At 37.8% G+C, this 15,894-nt stretch overlaps 1 protein-coding gene across 8 annotated transcripts in view; it reads left to right on the top strand.

Moving 5' to 3' along the window:
- Positions 1-15,894, top strand: part of LOC110832898 (1-phosphatidylinositol 4,5-bisphosphate phosphodiesterase epsilon-1) — a 468,153-nt gene that overhangs the window by 382,361 nt on the left and 69,898 nt on the right. Inside the window, exon 1 of one of the 8 annotated variants that reach the window (XM_087345021.1) lies at positions 8,642-8,716. The exons of the other annotated variants lie outside the window; for them this stretch is intronic. The gene's annotated coding sequence lies outside the window, so the exon portion shown is untranslated. Of the gene's footprint in view, positions 1-8,641; positions 8,717-15,894 lie in introns of those variants that run through there. 8 annotated transcript variants of the gene reach the window in all.

Genomic DNA, 15,894 nt, shown 5'->3' with positions numbered 1-15,894 from the left:
TAGTGAACTTTGAGAAACTTTATAATAGTATGAAGAGTTTCACATAAAGTCAGAGCCGATAAGGGTACAAATTAAGCTCTCCCGTCTTTAAATATTCGGACTTAAAGATGGATGTTTCTTCCGTGGGTATTTCTGCCGTAGTTTACATTGGGACGGAGATATTTTTGTTATCACACGCGGTACAAGGGATCTATTCCAACAGAAATAAGGCATTATACAAACTTGTAGCTAATATTTGGGTCTCTGACAGCTTTATAACCAGTATCACTGTCCATTTCCAAATTGCAAAGGCGGATTAGGTGGGTGTATAACGGAATATACCCACGCTCTTGGCCTCGTAGTGCCTTAACCGACATCGATAGTTTGTGTGATCGACATCTCCGCAAGAGAAAATACTGTTGCTTTTTTCTGTGTTAGGCGTTGTGTATATAAACCAAGCCTCAAAGTTTGCATGGACTACATAGTGCAGAATTTTTATTGAGCCCCAGGCAGTTCTGTATCTAATAAAAACATTTCCCCATGTTATGGAACGTGGAAGTTTTATTACTTAATAACAAAATTCTAACATTAGACGCTATCCTGAGCTAAGTTAACCATATTCACAATTTTAGAACCTATTTCTCTGTGATATGTTTGAATATTATCTCATCTAATCCTGGTTCTCGAAAGTGGATCGTTTTCAACCAATGTATTGCTTGCATTTACCCCATGCGTGCTATATTATCTGACAATCCAATTTTTATCACGTTTATGACACTCAGAAGACGAGTGAATGGGTGAATGTAATGGGGTTACTTTAAAATTTATTTAAAATTATAAATAAAATCATAAATAAAATTATTAAGGTCTTTTACACACGGAGCGACTACTAACATTCACGGACGTAGGACCTTTTACGCGGTGCTGTTCAAAGGCATTGATTCATATGAGTGATTTTACACGACGAGCCACAAGCAGAGTGACCACGGGCTACTCCTATCCTCCGTTCCTCTGCTTTTCCTCGTACAACGGCAGTAATTTCGAAGCGTTTGGTGCACAGAAGTTCAGTTTTGAAGTGGAGTGTCGTTTTTTTATCTTCTCCTGTATCCATTTTGAAATTCGTTGGGGTGGCGTGATCTTCGTCTATGAATCGCTTATTCAAAACAGTGGCGCCACTGATACACACAGAACGATAATGTTTGCTCTGTGTGTAACCTAACCTAATCTAACCTAACCTAATCTAACCTAACCTAATCTAACCTAACCTAATCTAACCTAACCTAACCTAACCTAACCTAACCTAACCTAACCTAGACGGCCTTGTGATGGGCCGATCGTCGATTCTACAGAAATGCTTGAGAGATTGAATACAGGCCACAATATAATTCTTACTGAAATAAAACAAAATGAAAGATTATTGTATTAAAACTTACGAATGTCTAAGATACGTGATACCAGTGCCAGAGACTTCCAGATTTGGTAATGCAAATTCTGTTCCTCGCTGGCCACGATCGTCTGATGGCCTCGCACGGTTCGGCCCTGATTCTAAATTGTGATTGTTTGAAGAAAACATCAACGTAAAATAACGTATACAAAAGAATTTGGGGTGTTTGGGACCTGTTAAACACGAACGGGGCCGTTTCTTTGTGCCAGAGACAGTTAAGAAAACAAACAGTACTGCTGCATCTACCTCTCGATTGACCCTGCCTTAGTTTCATGATGTTTATCCATCTTGTTAGTATCTGTGCCAATCGTTTCTACGTACGCTACTCTCAACTGGCACTTTGTTCATGTCTTGTAGCAGATCAGATATCAAAGAGAATTTGCACAATTCTCGGAAGGCTCCTATAGCATTTACTCCAGGGAATAAAGACTTTTTTGATAATCTTACAGTACGAGCTGCTTGCTACTCAAGAAACTCAGCTCCTTCTATGGAAGCCGAAGGTTCGTTACAGTGTTCACAAGATTCCGCCACCAGGTCTTATCCAGAGCCAAACCTCTTGTCATATATTCTCTTCAGTGCCCGTTTTTCGAATACCGTATGTCATTTTTTTTCTTAATGTGCTGGATCGGGTTTTACATCCATAGAAAACTGCAGGTAAAACTAAGCCTATAGTTTTATGTAGGCTCCTTTATCTTTTTAGATAGCAGTCGGGAAGACAAAAGTTTCTGACAGGTATTCGCCTTTCTTAATTTCGTCGTGAATAAAAATTTGATGTGTTAACTACATTTATACGGAGTATCCCGTAAGTCCGAGGCCATAGGACGACATTGTTGTTGGGAAAAATTCGGAAGAATTTTAAGAGGGAGAAGTTGTTGGAAGTTACGTCTTTTCATTATGAAGTTTTGGAATATTTTATCTATGATTTTTACTCAGATTCAAATATCATTTAATAAACTATAAGTTTTTAAAAATGTTAAGTCCTTCAATTTTTGTAACATTATTAATATTTTTGTTGCTTAAAATCAACTTATTTCTTATTTCCGGGCTTAATGTATTATATGGGTTAATTTCCGGTTACATTGTTATTAAATCGCAGTGCTAAGATTGCTGTCTTCTGGGTTGTAGCGCCGTGTAGTCTGGTAGAACGTTTCGGACGTCCGGACGAACACGCGATAACCCATAAGACAGCCATCTTGTTTCCTGCCGTGGTGAGAACTTGAAATCTGTGTCGACATTCTTCGTGTAGTCATAGACTTGATATATAAATATGACCAGCCCATTAAGAGTTAATTTTTTGCGTGTTATCATAAGAATCCCTAAAAACTGAACTTCGAAAATTTGTCTGCTCCAGATCGGAATCTTCCTCTCAATTCGAGGTCGGCGTAATTTTTTCTCTGCTGAAAGCTGTGCAACACAAACTCTTAATTTCAGTATCGATGTGAACTTGAGATATTAGTCAGATTAATCTCCGTGAAGTTTGCATTGGTCTTTCTAAGAATTTCTCTATTGATTTTCTGATGTAAAAATTTTATTCGTTTGTCACGTGGTCTGCGCTAACTAAATTACTAGAAATTGTGTTTGATTTCTTAACAAAAGCTCATAATATAGGACGTTCACGGAATTTATTAACAGTAACATGGAAGAAATATCATAAAGTGTGTAATGATACCATTTATATGCCATGCATGTCTGTGACCAGATTGAAAGTAGGGGTAAGATAAAATGTGTAACACGTGCTATATGCTATTATGTTCGCCAATTCGGGGTAAAAATAAGTTTCAAGTGCGTTATTTGCTGTTTTGCGTCCCTGATTTGTGTTAATTATTTAATGGAGATACAAATTGGTGGGATTTGAGGTTTTCACGGCCGTGAGTCCGAAGATGGCTGTCTTCTGGGTTGTAGCGCCCAGTAGTTTAGCAGATGTTTACCAACGTTTCAGAAGTCCTAGCTGCCTCCATCATCAGGGCGCTTAGGAAAGAATTTTACTCGTCACTCAAAAATACAAATACAAATTGGGGGTTTTCATAACTAAACAAAAGCACAGATGCACAGAATTATTTGGAACTTGTCTTTGTTGGCCACATTCGCATTCCCTCGGAATACCTATTAAATTAGCTTTGTCTGTTCGTCTGACGTCTGTGCACATGTAAGAACTGGATAACGGTTGAAGAAATTGTTGTGAAATTTGATATTGCTGAGTTTTTTTTTTAAAAGTTGTGGTCAAAATCGGGTAGCAATAACGGAAACTTTATGTGAAGACATACACGCGTTTCATACTACGAAATAAGTGGGTGAGAAATTGTTCTCCGCGGGAAATTGCTGACCGAGAAATTCCCGGTCATTCACTCATGTCATAATCCCGGCAAACTCACCACACTTGTTAAGTTATTTGAAAACATACTATTAAGTAATTTTCTTAAATAAGAGTGAAAAATAAGGCGATTGCACCATGTCTAAAATCTGTTCTGTTGATGAGCTGTGGGCTTATAAAGCTGTAGATTTGCTGGGGTGTTCAAAAAACGTACAGACCTGCAATTCAGAATCATAAAATGCACTTTTCCAACAGTGATTGAATTTAATATTAACAATAGATAGTATCTAATAGTCGTAAGAGTTGAGGTTTTCACAGCGGTGAATTTGAAGATTTCTGTCTTCTGGGTTGTTGCGCTGTGTAGTCTGGCCGATGACATTCATCGCCCTGATGACGGAGGCAGTACAACCTCTGAAATGTTGGCAAACATCGACCAGACTACACGGCGCAACAACCCAGAAGACAGAAATCTTCATACTAAGAATCGCCCTGATGACGGAGGCAGTATGACCTCTAAAACGTTGGTAAACATCGACCAGATTACACAGCGCAACAACCCAGAAGACGGAAATATTCATTATCTAATAGTCGCTTACTCGGTCAAGAAATTGTATTATGGAACCCGAAAATTCATTATCGTGCTCACTGGAATCCGTTACTGGATCCTGTCCCGAGCCATTTTAATCCATTTCATATCGTAACGTGATTTGCTTACATATGTTAATCAGGTTTGAAGCTTGGAGACTTGTCGGTTGCTGGCTTCTTATTCTAAACCAGACACGTGTCGGCTCAACCATAGGCTCAACAGTCTGCCTCAGCATGAGTTCAACTCATTGTCGGTCCACCGCCTGAGCGCAGTTAGTAATGAGCCAGCCGCTAGTTTATAGTAATCCTGTGATTACAGTAATTTTCTAGCTAGGTTATGACGTAACAAAGCGCGTGCAGTCCAGTAAACCGAACACCTGAATGCACGGTTTGTCCTTTGGGCGTGCTTGTGCACTTACTTTTAAAAACTAATGAGTGTGTTTGTCGGATTTTGGTAAAATTTTGTATGATGATTAATATTTTCTGCCACAGTGGTCTAGAGGCTTTTAATCCTTATTTGAACTCTAAACGAACTTCCTGTCTAGCTATATTTCGAAGATCGGGTGGGAATTTGTCATGTTCACTCTTCTGCGACGTCTTAGAGGAGTGCCTGGTTCGAATTCCGGGTTGTAGCCGACAGTAATGACCCAGGTCTTTGTATTTTTATTCAGATCCCTTCTCCTCCACAATAAATATCACTACAGTAACTTACATTTACCGATGACCACTTTCTACTTACCCCTCTTAGATCACTTATGCCTACCACGTATCATTCGACGATACTTAACCGTAGCAGCTGAGAGAACGTTATAAGACTATAAGTGTCTTGCTTGTCTCTTAAGCTAAAAAATGTTGTAATGAAAACTGCATAATTACCATAGAAATTTTGTCTGAACCTAAAATGTGATATGTCTATATAATAAGCTAGTTTTGGTAGGTTTCTGTCTGTGTGTTGGTTGGTTGGTGAAATCAACTTAGAATTTGGAAACTGTGTGCCTTAGATTTGAACCCAACTTTTCACTTTTTGTTTCTTTATTATGAACGAAGTTGTGTGAGAAACTGCATTCACTTGTCAGTTAACCTTTAAACGATGGCATATTCTAGTATATATGCGTTTAATCTGTACTTCAAATTCCCCAATGAAAAGCGAGAACTTGTTCTACCTCTCCCCTCCCGGTAATTAATGTCCAACTGTGGAGTAAAGAACACCTACAAACTGTATCTTTCATACTTTGCCTTGCGTTCTGAGGAATCCTGTACACGAAATCTGTTATCATAGACGCGACGGAATTAATATCTGTTTATTGCTGTTGTTGGTACTCCTGTGTGTTATTACATGAGAGCACGGTCTCACTTGCAAATTAATATCCCAGAAATATTTCCGCAGAAGGGCAGACGTTCGTTGCCATGGTTGAGTCGATACGAAGCTTTCACGTGATGATATACGTACAGCCAGCCGCAATGTTCTTCCTTCCCAGAACCGTTGATTAGTCCATGCCGAGTTCGACTAGTGAACAGCCACGTGTTCGTAGACTTCTCAACGCTGAGACAGAGGGTTTTAACCCGGCCTTAGCGGGGCCTTGCTGTGTTGTCTGTACAGTCCAGAGCCCTTGAGATGGGCCGAAACCCCGTCTAAGGAGTGCTACCGACTGCCCAAAGAATTCATAACATCAAATTTTATTCTGAATCGGAACTGGTCAGAGTACCAAATCCATTGCAGTTTAAGAATATTCGAACATATTTTATGATACAGTAATCGATTTTATGTACTGCGCAGTGTATCCTGTTGTTACGTAAGTGTGAGGGATTGTATTTATGTACGTGTTATGTGAATATTCATGTATACAATGTTACAGGATGAGAATAAAAGGACTTTGCACTTTAAAATTGATACAGAAAACAAATGAGGCGTATTTAGAACTTCACACCTACACCAGTAGATATAAAAACTCTCAAAGTTTTGTATTAACCGCACAGAAACTGAATATGTGCTCTGCGATTCACACGACAGATGTCGAGACTATAATTCAACTCGTACCAAACTTTGTGCTGAGTGTCCCTAGTGATGGGGGCTATGGCAGTTGTGATTTGCTGCCCAACTCCTGCTAAGATTGCGGCGTAAATGGATACTCGGCTGCCTGGTTCCATGTGAAATTGTGTGCCAAATGCACGTTGCACAGCTGTTCCACACTTCGTTGGCTGCAGAACACAGCAACTCCTTTGTTGTGGGGTAGCGATTTTCAAAACTACGACCATCATCACTAAGTAGTCTGTTAACCTGACAAGGAAATATCTTTGGTAAATTTTGTAGTACATGTATTATGTCTTATAAATGTCTACTTAAAGCTCACTAATTTGAAGAAATCCACTATTATATTTAATAACATAATCTATTGAATATGCGTCATCGAAAGCTTTTTTCGAACTTCTTCTATCTCCTATCGTATCCGTTCTATTTAAAATTAGTGTACAGAAAGCAAAGTCACGAGAAACGTCAGTGAAACTTGCAGTTTAATTGCCGTCCGAAGGGAGCATTTGATCGCTATTCTTGTTTGTTTATTCCTACTTTTGAACGAAACATCCTGCTGAGGACTTTAGTCCTCTGTGCAGCTAGCCAGAGACAGGTTATGTTGACACTAGCAGTTTTTTATGGTTTTATTCAGTCGCCCCCAAGAAAATGGTGGAATGGTTCCTTTAAATTGGTCGCGACTCATTTCTTCCATATTTCCGATTTATTAGTCATCCTACCATTCGATGCTATGTAGAACAGTCTAGCTGAAAAGCGTCCTTATATTAAGGAAGCTGCATACAAAGTTCTCTGACATTTATGATTAATGGAAAACCCTATAGAATTTTAAAATGTTCGATTTTTACCCTGAATAGAAAATTAACACGTTGGCTTCAAAGTAGTGATTCTTTCTGGGCATACATTTCGTACAGTGACCCAGCGGTGACCCTAACCCTACACTGGTAAAATAATTCAAAACTCTTCCTGCAAGTATTGTGTGACACTCTGATGGCGCTCAGAAACCTCTTGCATCTTTTCTGTTCCAACTGTGATGTTAGAAAAACACTATTTCGCTCCATAAAGACTGAACCTACATTTAAACGTTATAGTCACATGATCCACCGGTGACCCTCATGGGAGCCATCGTGTTAAACAGCATTCCGATTGCTGGCAAAGTATTATCCATTCCTAAATGTCAGGAACCTACGTAATTAATTTTTATTTTGAGGCGTTTGTGAAATATGCCTACAGAGGACGAATAATGAAGCGGTCATGTCAGTTTGTCCACATATCTTATCTCCCAGATCACGTAACCTACTTCGCTTCTGTAGGGGATTTACAGTAAAAGATAACTACGCGAATTTTGTATTGGTCTGTGTATACATTAGTCCGTTTTGTTTATAATTCCAGTTCAGACTTTCACAAACTGAAGAACTAAAGACCTACGTGTTGTCGTGCACATTTTTGACTTTCGTGGATGAGCCAAGTCGAATGTTGAGAACTATCCCTTTCGGCTAAACATCACGTTTGCTATTTTCTGGGCAGACATTGGTTAATTCTGAATATATGACTCAACCCCGGAAGCCAAAATTGTACAGTGAACTCCAGCGGCGAAAACCCGGGGGCAAAACCTCCATGCTGTTTTAAGCACCTTTTATAACATCGAAGAATAAGGTAAATTTAATCTGCGTTTCATTGAAGTTTCATCTAAATTTGATCCAGTCAGGGAGTGAGCGAAGTCGAAAGTAATTTTATGATAGTATCTATTCTTCAGGATTTGTGCACTGCGGGGATTTTCTGAGGTGACTCAGAGGTGAATGGGATTTGCTGTTCGAAATTTGTGTGAACAAAACGTCTTAAATTGCAAACATCAACATGAAAAGTTGACCTAACTTCGGCTCTGTTGTTATGAGTAGTGCAGTCTGTGTTGCACTACTTGGCAACATTTCCACGTGCTTTGTTTTAGGCTCACTCTCGCGGTTGAACGACGGCGTCCATTAAAGTTAATCCTTTTCCCTAATCCTCAAAGCTGTGATTAAGGGAGAGTGGGCATGCTGTCTTCATCAAGGGCTGGTATGAAGCATGCTGTTTCCACCTGGTTACCGCGGTGCAGCGCTGTAAGCCACATCGCGTGCTCACTATCTGCTGTACGCGGCCATGTTGTTATACTCCATCAGTTTTGAAAGCTTCAGTGGCATAACTAATTTTATTCTCGAAATAGCGATTCTGTGGTAAAATCATCCATTTTGTGTTGTAGTTAAACTAAGCTACTACATGAAAACGGATCTAGTCTCTTTTCTAGTTAGCATCTAACACGTATGTGTGGCAGTTTTAGTGTGTCGATTTCTTCAAAGGACATGCGAATCGTCTTTCAAAAGAGAAAGCATAGGTGAGTGTAGATTTTATAAATCGTGTTGTACTGCACAACTGTATTATGTAAAACCAGTTTAAAGTTTTCGTTTGTTTCTCTCCACCCACAGAGGAGATATCTAAATGGGTGCGGACCTCAAGGAACGCGTCAGAGTGACTTACGACGTGGCAAATTTCGTTGTTTCTCTGTGACAGCATTCTTGCTATGTTTTTAGCCATGAACTGTTTATATTTGTATTGCAGATATCTAAATTACTTTCTAACTGCGTGTGTTTATATAATATATTTAAGAATATATCACATCTAATTTAAAAACGTTGGTTATACAAATTCATACTCAGAAGGTAAATTGTTTTTAGCTTTTTAAACAGAGGTAGTATGTTTCTTAGGCTACTACAGCGTGTTTGGCAGAACGCGTATAATTTAATTGTTGGTTTTATTTTCACGCGTATAATAGAAACCGCGCTGACCAAACCCGTTTTTGGATGATTTACTGTTTTTATGATGCTGATACTGCTCTGTTTTTTTCTTATGTTGTGTTGGCCATAATTGTGCAAGAATTGGAAAGAAGTCCCTATGCACACAAGTTTAAAAATTTAGACTGAAGTTTACTGAACAATGAATTCTGAAGCGGTGTCACTTAAATTTGTTTGTTCTGATAGCTTCTTCAGACCATCGTCATATAATATTCAGATAATCACATACTCACTGTCTATTAACCGTTCTTTGAGTTCATGTGTATAATGTTTGTATGCATGTGTATATATATATGTGTGTGTGTGTGTGTGTGTGTGTGTGTGTGTGCTTGTGCGAGCGTGTTCGCGTGTAGCTGGAGAACGGATAAGCCGATTTATACCAGCCTTGGTACGCTTATTCCTTTTTACCAGAGGAAGAGAACGTATAAATCTCAAAATTTCGAAAAACTGGCCTGGTTTTGAATCACGGTAAAGACTTTGGGTTTAGGGATTATAATGCTTTCTCTGCGTTATTCAGCGATGCGTGATGAGTCATCAGGCCTATGATAAGGTTTTGGACAATAAAGATCCGTTAGAAAATGTGTCAAATTTCCCGACAGTAGCACTTCGAGAACGCAGCTAGTAGAAAATATTGTTATTGAAATTTGAGACTTGTATCACTTTTATGTCGAATGTACATAGGCGTATTAATAGGTTTAGGCTATATTTCTCGCTCTTTTTACCTGCGTATACTCTCATAAAGCTTTTTAACTGAATACTTCGTTGTTAGGTGGTCATCAGTATTGGTGATGCGGCAGATTGGGGCCTTTGATACGGTTAAAGCTATCCGTTCATGCGACTTGCTTGGACACAGCATCAGAAAATGGCTTCAGTGGCTAGTGAAAACGTTACCAGCATAAAAACCTAGCTTATGCTTTTAAAAAGGAGAATGGGATGGGGAGTGTCAAATGAAGCATGTTGCTTGCTCGATGCGTTTCAATATTGCTCATGGGTGAGTGTGACGTGGCTAACTTCAAACGATATCCGATCGTTAGTATCAGTTCAGTAAAGGAATTCATCTATGAAGTTGAAGATTCTGCCTCGCCTATCACGCAAACGCAACTGTGCTAATTGATAAGCTTCATTTGCTTATATGAAACAGGCTTTAGGCGTACTGATATTCTACCCTGGCCTTTTTTTATTCAATGTGCTAAGTCTTGTAGAACTTAATTGATGTATTGTATTTGTCACTGTAACTCAAAGCTCTCTTTGTTTGAAAAGAGTCTGAAATTAACATTGGCCATATATGTCAACTTTTATAACGCAACTGAGTACTCAGTATTTTAAACTACTGGGGTCCCATGGGGCTGAAACGTTGTCTGAACTGAGGGAAAATATGACAGAAATAAAGATGACTGTCTTCTGGGATGTTGCGTCGTGTAAGAAGTTAGAAATATACAAGTGTTTCAGACGTGTTATCTGCGTCCATCACCTGGGCGATCGTTCTGATAATGGAGGTGAATTCGCGGGTTAAAATCTGGCTTTTGAGACCAGCTGTTTTGACTAATAGTTTTCGATGTTTCGTTCATTCTTACAGGCAAATACTCCCTTCTGCTTCGTTTCAAATTCATTATTCACGAAACAACCCCTTGTTATATGCTTTTTAATATCAGATGTTGACAGCGTAATTAAATAAAGCACTACAATTAAGGAAGTCAAAGCGTCAACATTTTCGTCATACGATCCATAAATGTTCGATGAAAAATCACAATCTTCAAAAATTGAAGATGCTAAATACAGAGAGTTCTCCACCAAGTTCTTAAATTAAGATTGTGAAGCTACAATAGAAATTCAAGCGGTTGAACTGCATTATATGTCGAGATTATGGGAAGTTTAATAACAAACAATTTATTACAGAATTACTATCGAAAATGCTACACCATCTCGTAGATTTCCTGAAATCTAACCCAGAAACTACTCCTTCAGTATGCACTGAAGTGTAGAACACATCACAAATATCATATTAAAATATGAAAATGTCTTGAAGCCGCAGAAAATCCCTGATGAAGATTGTTTTATATTTATCCAATATATTCGACGTTCTTCTGTTTTATACATAAAATATTATCTGACACTGAACATGATAGTGCACGGGAAATACAATCGTGTATTTATAGTTATAATATATACCAGATATATTCATCATGTGATCACTTTATTTAACGCTTAGAAGCATTTATAGTAGTTGATGCGTTATCGCTAAATAAGAGTTTAAAGACTGGCAAATAGCACTACATACTATAGATTTACGTCAGTCTAATTTGACCGCAGTAGTTGTCAAGTTGTAGTTTTTTATAAATTTGAATTATTGTCTTTAACTCTTTGTTTCTTTTCTGCTGGCACAAAATTTGAAAGAGATGACGTTTGCAGATTTGGATGGTAAATAACGCTGTTACCTCTACTGACGGTGGACCCATTCACCAGGGACTCGACAGAAACAATTAGCTAACTCCGCAAACTACAGTTCAGTGTTTGTTTGACGTATGTTTATGTTGTGGCATCTGTTTGTCCTCTAAATTCGTTAGTAATTTCGCTTCTATCGCCAAACAAAGCTCATCTTTTAACAACACTCGAGTTAAATGAGAATAGAAAGTAAACTGGTGTATATTCTTGGACATTTTCATACGTCTGTTAGTTTAGAATACGCGTGACGTTTTGGAAGCATGTATACGAAGTTTTATGATCGTGAATACAGAAATGGGGGTTCTTGGTCAATTAATACGCCGTTGTAGAATAGGAGTTGAAAAATGTTGTATCCTTTCATTTTTACCTCGACTTTAGACAGAAGCCAACTTCAGCGTCTAGAATCCAAGTATTTTGTTGGTGATAAACTGAACGAGGCACAGAATAGTTCTGGAAATATTAGCGAAGAAAACTTCTCAACTGGAATGATAATATTCATTACGCTTTCAAATTATCTCTTGCGATCAGCCTCGGCAGTGTTGCATTAAAAACCAGCTTTTCGGAGACAGACTGTCCATGATCGTCAGTGTTAGGAATTACAACGAATAACGCGAGAAACTCAGCTGTCATTAAGATTCTGAAAGATTAAATTTATTTGTGATTTCTTAATTTCGGATATAGTTTAGGTTATGGTAGTAAACTTACAGACAGACTTACAGTACGGTCCCATTCTTATGTATTTCATACAGGACGTGTTAACAAGCAGCAGAGGACGACGGTAGTCTTGACAAGTTCTCGGTGATTTGTGGAGCAAATAAACAGAGACTCCTTCTACGAGAATGGTTGGTATTAACTACACAAATCAATCCACCATTTTGACTTGACACGACACGCCACGTAGTCTGTCCCATGTGTTGACACTTTTTTGTCTCAAAAAGAAGATAGTCTAATGAAATTTCGGGTTGTGCTCTACCTAACACGTTATTTTGTGGGTATTCGAAGGGGTATATGGTTGATGTATTACTTGTGGGAGAATAATATTAAAACGAGTCTTAAATTGATAGTTTCTAAAGATTTGTAGAAGCTTTGACTCAATATACTGTCGAATAAATGTGAGATTTGAGATCCTTTTGGCGATGAAGATGATGTTATTCTTCTGGGTTATCATCGAACTTATCAGTTCTACTAAAATAAATGTTCATCATACAAAAATTGTTTTCATTTTTATTTTAAATGTTCAAGATGTATTAAGTTGAATATGACGAATATCTAGTCCCTATGCCGTATCACAAAGCATATAAATTGCAGTCTGAAGATCAGAAGTAAAATGATTACATGATGACCAGGTTTTAATATAATATTAAAATAGATCTGAAATATTTTAGGAGGGCATTGATTGGATTTATCTGGCTCAGGATACTGGCCACTGTGAAGTCTGTTGTGTACGCAGTAATGATTCTATGTTCCATAAAAGGTAGTTAATTTTTTGACTAGCTGAGCGACTATTACCCGCTCATGAAGGACTATAATCCAAAGAGTTAATTAGTTTATTACACTGTCTTCTCCGTGCTATTTATTGTCTTTGTAATTACGAACGTGTACTTCTGATAAATGAAGGCGAAAATTATGACGTAAGCAAAATCACAAAAAACATTTGAGGTACTGGTATGGAAACATTTAATCCATTTGAGCACATGCTTCCACTATTATGTTGTGGTGGTTCTACATCTTACATTAGCAGCGATTTGTCTGTAACATGAATACACGTATGTACCATAAATAGATACTCACGAGATTTTAATGATAGATGTTGTTTTTGCCTTTAGGAACAGCTCCATAATTATTTCACTGCCATTTATTGCGACACCATACCGATGATGAAACGTTGAATCTTACAGAGACACGAGAAAGATAAAATAGCAAGGTTTCATGAACCTTCTGGCTACATAAAAACGTGAAATAGCTTTGCCGCGTGAAAATAATTAATTGCTAAGAAATCTGTTACTGTAGTTTTATAGTTTTTTTTCTCCTTGGGATACCTAGGATAGGAGATCAGCACTCAACAAGGCTTCAGTTTTACAGGATAACATAAGGAAATGAGCGGGACGGATTAGTGAGCGAGATACGAAGCAGTGACCTGATTCCAAGAAATATTTATTGTAAGATATTTGCTAACCTGCAACTAAAGTGTAACGCCTGAGGCGTACTGAAGAAATAATTGTATTAAAAAGAAGCGAGAAAAGTTAATTTAGTCTTTGCTCGGTAAATTGATTTGTTTCCGGAAGGAACGTCAGCATTGCTGTACGGTTGAAAATATAGCCTGGTGGTTTGTATCATCTGTGTTGCCTACCGTTCACAGAGTGGCGCGTTGTGGTTCTTTATGGGTTACAAACAAGTGTTTTATCAACTGAAGATGTTATTTAGTGTGTATAAGATAGAGTTCTTATTATATTCAAGACTTTTGGATGAAAGACATCGTACACTCGCTCAGAAAATAAATGCCTGTTGTAAAAGCCTCGTCATATAATAATCTAAATTCTTGAGTAACTTCTTCCTTCATAGGGGGAAATATTTTCATGATCACTTTGTTTAAATAATTGTAATTTATGAAAAGTAAGATATGAGGTTTTCATGGTGGTGAGTACGAAGATGGCCGTCTTCTCGATTGTAGCGACAAGGTGGTGAGGTAATTTGTTCGGTTTGTTAAGATATTATTAAAATATACAACTTCGGCTTTCGGGCATGAGCGTGAAGATGGTAACTGCAGTGTTTGCCAAAACGTCGAAAAATTAGCAACATTCGGCTAGGTTCATACCCGAAAACCGAAATTCTAAAATTTCGTCTTTGAACTCCAGTTATCAAAACTTAAAGAAAAAAAGATATTATTGAAAATTGTGTTCTGTAATCATCACATTTGCAAAGGATACGCTGTACACAAATTTGAAACTAAATCAGATGTTGTTTGGTCAGTCATTTATTCGATGACGTTTTACCTACTGTTAAAATGATTGAATGAAATGTGGTAGATTCGTTATGAATAATGAGTTAGGAGGGAATTTGAAGGAAGATGTACTTTTGCATTTTGAGGTATACTTAGTCTGTGTTGTCAGTGACCATCCGCTGTATAAGCTTTCTGGACGTCTTCAACTGGATGCGTTGCTTTTATATTGCATTATGCAGAGGTGACGTGTGACTTGTAACAGCTTCATACTTCCTGCTTGCCCTGTTTGCCCAAGCTATTCTGGGAAATAATTGAGCCCTTGTTCCTTGTTGGACTGCAGTAATGAGCTATCAGTATGTCGGAGAGAATGAGATTTCCATACGCCAACGTATTAATAACAAATTTATTGTTAGGAAAATTGTACACCTCTAATGTTTGCTAACTTCAGTATCCGGAAAGTGTACTTGTAGAATGAGAAAGGATAATGGACGAATCTCGCATGAAATGTGCCAGGTTTTTTTGGTAAAAAAACCGATTCTCGAAATAGGGTCCCCTTGCTTAATTCCTGAAGTCAACAACTTTCATGGGATTAGCTTAGTTTATCTTGATGTTAAAAAGAAAGAAGTAAAGAAGATAAAAATAAAGAATACTGTTGTCAAATAGACTTTATGTACTTCATTCTAACCAAATGCAGAACTGAGGACCACTTCTTGTCAATGAACTACAATTCGTGTATTTTTACAAGTTTTAGTGTACATTTTTTTGTATTCAGATTTATTGTAGATGTTCTAATGGAAGAGATTCAAATGAGAATTCCGTAATTTTATAATTGCACAATGTATGGAAGTCCAAAAGACAATTTTACATGCCATTTATAAGGACCTAAAAGGTTGTAAGTGGATGTGAACAATACAATTTATTCCATACTTACATGCTCTGTTGGCGGCCTTCTGACTTCTGTGGTAGTAAGTAAAAATACAACTGGATGCATGACTTTAGATGGGAAGGGTTTCAGATGTAAGATCGTTTTAAACTCCTTAATTTATAACGATGTCAATTATTTTAATTTACTATTCTCATGTGAAATTACTTGTTTTTTCACATCTTTAACTCCTTATTACAAATAGTGATTTTATTTTGGCTCCCAGATTTTTCTTGACGTGTGTTTATTTCGTATTTAAATCTGTTGAAGATTTCTGTCTTCTGGGTTGTTGCGGTGTGTAATCTAGTCGATGTTAACAAACGTCTCAGAGGTCATACTGCCTCCGTCATCAGGGCGATGAAACATCGACCAGTCTACACAGCGCAACAACCCAGAAGACAGAAATCTTCATACTC

Source organism: Zootermopsis nevadensis, unplaced genomic scaffold (genome assembly GCF_977971745.1).
Source record: "Zootermopsis nevadensis isolate Lab colony 2312 unplaced genomic scaffold, Znev_1.0 Znev_ptg000008l, whole genome shotgun sequence".
Classification (NCBI taxonomy): domain Eukaryota; kingdom Metazoa; phylum Arthropoda; class Insecta; order Blattodea; family Termopsidae; genus Zootermopsis; species Zootermopsis nevadensis.
The sequence above is the reverse complement of the archived record's forward strand: the minus strand, read 5'-3'. Positions and strand labels throughout refer to the sequence as shown.